We start from the raw sequence: 7,438 nt of genomic DNA on the forward strand, positions 1-7,438 counted from the left end.
CATGAGCGGGTAAATGGCGGGAAGCCCTCTTATGCTACCTAGGCATAAAGGCTGCCAGAACCGAGACCCTCGCTAGGCTTTCGCAGATTAATTTAGTAAGTAAAAATGAGGGGCTCGTTGAGGAAATACAGAAACATAGGTCGGCAGTCTACAACGCCAAAGGAGGCATAGGGGTGTGGTTAGGCTTTATTTTTACTATGGTTAATGAAGTTAGATTCTTTTTTAAATATAAGAAAGAAAGAAAGAAAGAAAGAAAGAAAGAAAGAAAGAAAAACATGCGCCCAGAGTGGGGACCGAACCCACGCCTTTCGATAAGATCTCGAATGCCTTACCAATTCGGCTATCTGGGCGACTGTGTTCTCCTACACTTTCTGGGCTATTTATATTTACTAGAAGTGTATCTAACGCTTGAGGGTGGTAGCCAGCGCCACTCTGACTATACGGGGAGAAGGTTACCTTCTTTTTAACCCCCGGGGCGTGACTCAAACGTCTACGGCCTGTCATGAGCGGGTAACTGGCGGGAAGCCCTCTTATGCTACCTAGGCATCAAGGTTGCCAGAACCGAGACCCTCGCTAGGCTTTCGCAGAATAATATAGTAAGTAAAAATGAGGAGCTCGCTGAGGAAATACAGAAACATAGGTCAGCAGTCTACAACGCCAAAGGAGGCATACGGGTGTGGTTACGCTTTATTTTTTACTATGGTAAATGAAGTTAAGATTCTTTTTAAATATAAGAAAGCAAGAAAGAAAAAAAAACACGCGCCCAGAGTGGGGACCGAACCCATGCCTTTCGATTATATTTCGAATGCCTTACCAATTCGGCTATCTGGGCGTCTGTGTTCTCCTTCACTTTCTGGGCTATTTAAATGTACTAGAAGTGTATCTGACGCTTGAGGGTGGTAGCCAGCGCCACTCTGACTACACGAGAAGAAGGGGACCTTCTTTTTAACGCCCGGGGCGTGACTCAAACGTCTACGGCCTGTCATAAGCGGGTAACTGGCGGGAAGCCCTCTTATGCTACCTAGCCATCAAGGCTGCCAGAACCGAGACCCTCGCTAGGCTTTCGCAGAATAATATAGTAAGTAAAACTGAGGGGCTTGTTGAGGAAAAACAGAAACATAGGTCGGCAGTCTACAACGCCAAAGGAGGCATAGGGGTGTGGTTAGGCTTTATTTTTCACTATGGTGGTATGAAGTTAAGATTCTTTTTTAAATATAAGAAAGAAAGAAAAACACGCGCCCAGAATTGGGACCGAACCCACGCCTTTCGATTAGATCTCGAATGCCTTACCAATTCGGCTATCTGGGCGACTGTGTTCTCCTTCACTTTCTGGGCAATTTATATTTACTAGAAGTGTATCGGACGATTGAGGGTGGTAGCCAGCGCCACTCTGACTACACGGGGAGAAGGGGACCTTCTTTCTAACCCCAGGGGCGTGACTCAAACGTCTACGGCCTGTCATGAGCGGGTAAATGGCGGGAAGCCCTCTTATGCTACCTAGGCATAAAGGCTGCCAGAACCGAGACCCTCGCTAGGCTTTCGCAGATTAATTTAGTAAGTAAAAATGAGGGTCTCGTTGAGGAAATACAGAAACATTGGTCGGCAGAGTACGACGCCAAAGGAGACAGAGGGGTGTGGTTAGGCTTTATTTTTTTCTAGGGTAATGAAGTTAACATTCTTTTAAAATATAAGAAAGAAAAACACGCGCCCAGAGTGGGGACCGAACCCACGCCTTTCGATTAGATCTCGAATGCCTTACCAATTCGGCTCTCTGGGCGACTGTGTTCTCCTTCACTTTTTGGGCTATTTATATTTACTAGAAGTGTATCTGACGCTTGAGGGTGGTAGCCAGCGCCACTCTGACTACACGGAGAGAAGGGGACCTTCTTTTTAACCCCCGGGGCGTGACTCAAACGTCTACGGCCTGTCATGAGCGGGTAAATGGCGGGAAGCCCTATTATGCTACTTAGGCATAAAGGCTGCCAGAACCGAGACCCTCGCTAGGCTTTCGCAGATTAATTTAGTAAGTAAAAATGAGGGGCTCGTTGAGGAAATACAGAAACATAGGTCGGCAGTCTAGGACGCCAAAGGAGGCAGAGGGGTGTGGTTAGGTTTTATTTTTTACTAGGGTAATGAAGTTAAGATTCTTTTAAAATATAAGAAAGAAAGAAAGAAAAACACGCGCCCAGAGTGGGGACCGAACCCACGCCTTTCGATTAGATCTCGAATGCTTTACCAATTCGGCTATCTAGGCGACTGTGTTCTCCTTCACTTTCTGGGCTATTTATATTTACTAGAAGTGTATCTGACGCTTGAGGGTGGTAGCCAGCGCCACTCTGACTACACGGGGAGAAGGGGACCTTCTTTTTAACCCCCTGGGCGTGACTCAAACGTCTACGGCCTGTCATGAGCGGGTAACTGGCGGGAAGCCCTCTTATGCTACCTAGGCATCAAGGCTGCCAGAACCGAGACCCTCGCTAGGCTTTCGCAGATTAATATAGTAAGTAAAAATGAGGGGCTCGCTGAGGAGATACAGAAACATAGGTCGGCAGTCTAGGACGCCAAAGGAGGCAGAGGGGTGTGGTTAGGTTTTATTTTTTACTAGGGTAATGAAGTTAAGATTCTTTTAAAATATAAGAAAGAAAGAAAGAAAAACACGCGCCCAGAGTGGGGACCGAACCCACGCCTTTCGATTAGATCTCGAATGCTTTACCAATTCGGCTATCTAGGCGACTGTGTTCTCCTTCACTTTCTGGGCTATTTATATTTACTAGAAGTGTATCTGACGCTTGAGGGTGGTAGCCAGCGCCACTCTAACTACACGGGGAGAAGGGGACCTTCTTTTTACCCCCGGGGCGTGACTCAAACGTCTACGGCCTGTCATGAGCGGGTAACTGGCGGCAAGCCCTCTTATGCTACCTAGGCATCAAGGCTGCCAGAACCGAGACCCTCGCTATGCTTTCGCAGATTAATATAGTAAGTAAAAATGAGGGGCTCGCTGAGGAGATACAGAAACATAGGTCGGCAGTCTACAACGCCAAAGCAGGCATACGGGTGTGGTTAGGCTTTATTTTTTACTATGGTAAATGAAGTTAAGATTCTTTTTAAATATAAGAAAGAAAGAAAGAAAAACACGCGCCCAGAGTGGGGACCGAACCCACGCCTTTCGATTAGATCTCGAATGCTTTACCAATTCGGCTATCTGGGCGACTGTGTTCTCCTTCACTTTCTGGGCTATTTATATTTACTAGAAGTGTATCTGACGCTTGAGGGTGGTAGCCAGCGCCACTCTGACTACACGGGGAGAAGGGGACCTTCTTTTTACCCCCGGGGCGTGACTCAAACGTCTACGGCCTGTCATGAGTGGGTAAATGGCGGGAAGCCCTCTTATGCTACCTAGGCATCAAGGCTTCCAAGACCGAGACCCTCGCTAGGCTTTCGCAGATTAATATAGTAAGTAAAAACGAGGGGTTCACTGAGGAAATACAGAAACATAGGTCGGCAGTCTACAACGCCAAAGCAGGCATACGGGTGTGGTTAGGCTTTATTTTTTACTATGGTAAATGAAGTTAAGATTCTTTTTAAATATAAGAAAGAAAGAAAGAAAAACACGCGCCCAGAGTGGGGACCGAACCCACGCCTTTCGATTAGATCGCGAATGCCTTACCAATTCGGCTATCTGGGCGACTGTGTTCTCCTTCACTTTCTGGGCTATTTATATTTACTAGAAGTGTATCTGACGCTTGAGGGTGGTAGCCAGCGCCACTCTGACTACACGAGAAGAAGGGGACCTTCTTTTTAACCCCCGGGGTGTGACTCAAACGTCTACGGCCTGTCATGAGCGGGTAACTGGCGGGAAGCCCTCTTATGCTACCTAGGCATCAAGGCTGCCAGAACCGAGACCCTTGCTAGGCTTTCGCAGATTAATATAGTAAGTAAAAATGAGGGGCTCGTTGAGGAAATACAGAAACATAGGTCGGCAGTCTACCACGCCAAAAGAGGCATAGGGGTGTGGTTAGGCTTTATTTTTTACTGTGGTTAATGAAGTTAAGATTCTTTTTTAAATATAAGAAAGAAAGAAAAACAAGCGCCCAGAGGTGGGACCGAACCCACGCCTTTCAATTAGATCTCGAATGCCTTACCAATTCGGCTATCTGGGCGACTGTGTTCTCCTTCACTTTCTGGGCTATTTATATTTACTAGAAGTGTATCTGACGCTTGAAGGTGGTAGCCAGCGCCACTCTGACAACACGGGGAGAAAGGGACCTTCTTTCTAACCCCAGGGGCGTGACTCAAACGACTACGGCCTGTCATGAGCGGGTAAATGGCGGGAAGCCCTCTTATGCTACCTAGGCATAAAGGCTGCCAGAACCGAGACCCTCGCTAGGCTTTCGCAGATTAATTTAGTAAGTAAAAATGAGGGGCTCGTTGAGGAAATACAGAAACATAGGTCGGCAGTCTACAACGCCAAAGGAGGCATAGGGGTGTGGTTAGGCTTTATTTTTACTATGGTTAATGAAGTTAGATTCTTTTTTAAATATAAGAAAGAAAGAAAGAAAGAAAGAAAGAAAGAAAGAAAAACATGCGCCCAGAGTGGGGACCGAACCCACGCCTTTCGATAAGATCTCGAATGCCTTACCAATTCGGCTATCTGGGCAACTGTGTTCTCCTACACTTTCTGGGCTATTTATATTTACTAGAAGTGTATCTGACGCTTGAGGGTGGTAGCCAGCGACACTCTGACTACACGAGAAGAAGGGGACCTTCTTTTTAACGCCCGGGGCGTGACTCAAACGTCTACGGCCTGTCATAAGCGGATAACTGGCGGGAAGCCCTCTTATGCTACCTAGCCATCAAGGCTGCCAGAACCGAGACCCTCGCTAGGCTTTCGCAGAATAATATAGTAAGTAAAACTGAGGGGCTTGTTGAGGAAAAACAGAAACATAGGTCGGCAGTCTACAACGCCAAAGGAGGCATAGGGGTGTGGTTAGGCTTTATTTTTCACTATGGTGGTATGAAGTTAAGATTCTTTTTTAAATATAAGAAAGAAAGAAAGAAAGAAAGAAAGAAAGAAAGAAAGAAAGAAAGAAAGAAAGAAAAACATGCGCCCAGAGTGGGGACCGAACCCACGCCTTTCGATAAGATCTCGAATGCCTTACCAATTCGGCTATCTGGGCGACTGTGTTCTCCTACACTTTCTGGGCTATTTATATTTACTAGAAGTGTATCTAACGCTTGAGGGTGGTAGCCAGCGCCACTCTGACTATACGGGGAGAAGGTTACCTTCTTTTTAACCCCCGGGGCGTGACTCAAACGTCTACGGCCTGTCATGAGCGGGTAACTGGCGGGAAGCCCTCTTATGCTACCTAGGCATCAAGGTTGCCAGAACCGAGACCCTCGCTAGGCTTTCGCAGAATAATATAGTAAGTAAAAATGAGGAGCTCGCTGAGGAAATACAGAAACATAGGTCAGCAGTCTACAACGCCAAAGGAGGCATACGGGTGTGGTTACGCTTTATTTTTTACTATGGTAAATGAAGTTAAGATTCTTTTTAAATATAAGAAAGCAAGAAAGAAAAAAAAAACACGCGCCCAGAGTGGGGACCGAACCCATGCCTTTCGATTATATTTCGAATGCCTTACCAATTCGGCTATCTGGGCGTCTGTGTTCTCCTTCACTTTCTGGGCTATTTAAATGTACTAGAAGTGTATCTGACGCTTGAGGGTGGTAGCCAGCGCCACTCTGACTACACGAGAAGAAGGGGACCTTCTTTTTAACGCCCGGGGCGTGACTCAAACGTCTACGGCCTGTCATAAGCGGGTAACTGGCGGGAAGCCCTCTTATGCTACCTAGCCATCAAGGCTGCCAGAACCGAGACCCTCGCTAGGCTTTCGCAGAATAATATAGTAAGTAAAACTGAGGGGCTTGTTGAGGAAAAACAGAAACATAGGTCGGCAGTCTACAACGCCAAAGGAGGCATAGGGGTGTGGTTAGGCTTTATTTTTCACTATGGTGGTATGAAGTTAAGATTCTTTTTTAAATATAAGAAAGAAAGAAAAACACGCGCCCAGAATTGGGACCGAACCCACGCCTTTCGATTAGATCTCGAATGCCTTACCAATTCGGCTATCTGGGCGACTGTGTTCTCCTTCACTTTCTGGGCAATTTATATTTACTAGAAGTGTATCGGACGATTGAGGGTGGTAGCCAGCGCCACTCTGACTACACGGGGAGAAGGGGACCTTCTTTCTAACCCCAGGGGCGTGACTCAAACGTCTACGGCCTGTCATGAGCGGGTAAATGGCGGGAAGCCCTCTTATGCTACCTAGGCATAAAGGCTGCCAGAACCGAGACCCTCGCTAGGCTTTCGCAGATTAATTTAGTAAGTAAAAATGAGGGTCTCGTTGAGGAAATACAGAAACATTGGTCGGCAGAGTACGACGCCAAAGGAGACAGAGGGGTGTGGTTAGGCTTTATTTTTTTCTAGGGTAATGAAGTTAACATTCTTTTAAAATATAAGAAAGAAAAACACGCGCCCAGAGTGGGGACCGAACCCACGCCTTTCGATTAGATCTCGAATGCCTTACCAATTCGGCTCTCTGGGCGACTGTGTTCTCCTTCACTTTTTGGGCTATTTATATTTACTAGAAGTGTATCTGACGCTTGAGGGTGGTAGCCAGCGCCACTCTGACTACACGGAGAGAAGGGGACCTTCTTTTTAACCCCCGGGGCGTGACTCAAACGTCTACGGCCTGTCATGAGCGGGTAAATGGCGGGAAGCCCTATTATGCTACTTAGGCATAAAGGCTGCCAGAACCGAGACCCTCGCTAGGCTTTCGCAGATTAATTTAGTAAGTAAAAATGAGGGGCTCGTTGAGGAAATACAGAAACATAGGTCGGCAGTCTAGGACGCCAAAGGAGGCAGAGGGGTGTGGTTAGGTTTTATTTTTTACTAGGGTAATGAAGTTAAGATTCTTTTAAAATATAAGAAAGAAAGAAAGAAAAACACGCGCCCAGAGTGGGGACCGAACCCACGCCTTTCGATTAGATCTCGAATGCTTTACCAATTCGGCTATCTAGGCGACTGTGTTCTCCTTCACTTTCTGGGCTATTTATATTTACTAGAAGTGTATCTGACGCTTGAGGGTGGTAGCCAGCGCCACTCTGACTACACGGGGAGAAGGGGACCTTCTTTTTAACCCCCTGGGCGTGACTCAAACGTCTACGGCCTGTCATGAGCGGGTAACTGGCGGGAAGCCCTCTTATGCTACCTAGGCATCAAGGCTGCCAGAACCGAGACCCTCGCTAGGCTTTCGCAGATTAATATAGTAAGTAAAAATGAGGGGCTCGCTGAGGAGATACAGAAACATAGGTCGGCAGTCTAGGACGCCAAAGGAGGCAGAGGGGTGTGGTTAGGTTTTATTTTTTACTAGGGTAA

The 7,438-nt window shown here is 46.9% G+C and overlaps 2 non-coding genes across 2 annotated transcripts; both read right to left on the reverse strand.

The window, feature by feature from the left end:
- Nucleotides 1-760: 760 nt before the first annotated feature.
- Trnai-uau (transfer RNA isoleucine (anticodon UAU)) lies at nt 761-832 on the reverse strand. Its single transcript has one exon. It is a non-coding gene; the product is annotated as a tRNA-Ile (tRNA).
- A 4,756-nt stretch (nt 833-5,588) lies between these two features.
- Trnai-uau (transfer RNA isoleucine (anticodon UAU)) lies at nt 5,589-5,660 on the reverse strand. Its single transcript has one exon. It is a non-coding gene; the product is annotated as a tRNA-Ile (tRNA).
- Nucleotides 5,661-7,438: the final 1,778 nt, after the last annotated feature.

The sequence above is a fragment of the Haemaphysalis longicornis genome, unplaced genomic scaffold (assembly GCF_048455015.1).
Source record: "Haemaphysalis longicornis isolate Haplotype H1 unplaced genomic scaffold, Haemaphysalis longicornis Haplotype H1 scaffold_11, whole genome shotgun sequence".
NCBI classification, from domain to species: Eukaryota; Metazoa; Arthropoda; class Arachnida; order Ixodida; family Ixodidae; genus Haemaphysalis; species Haemaphysalis longicornis.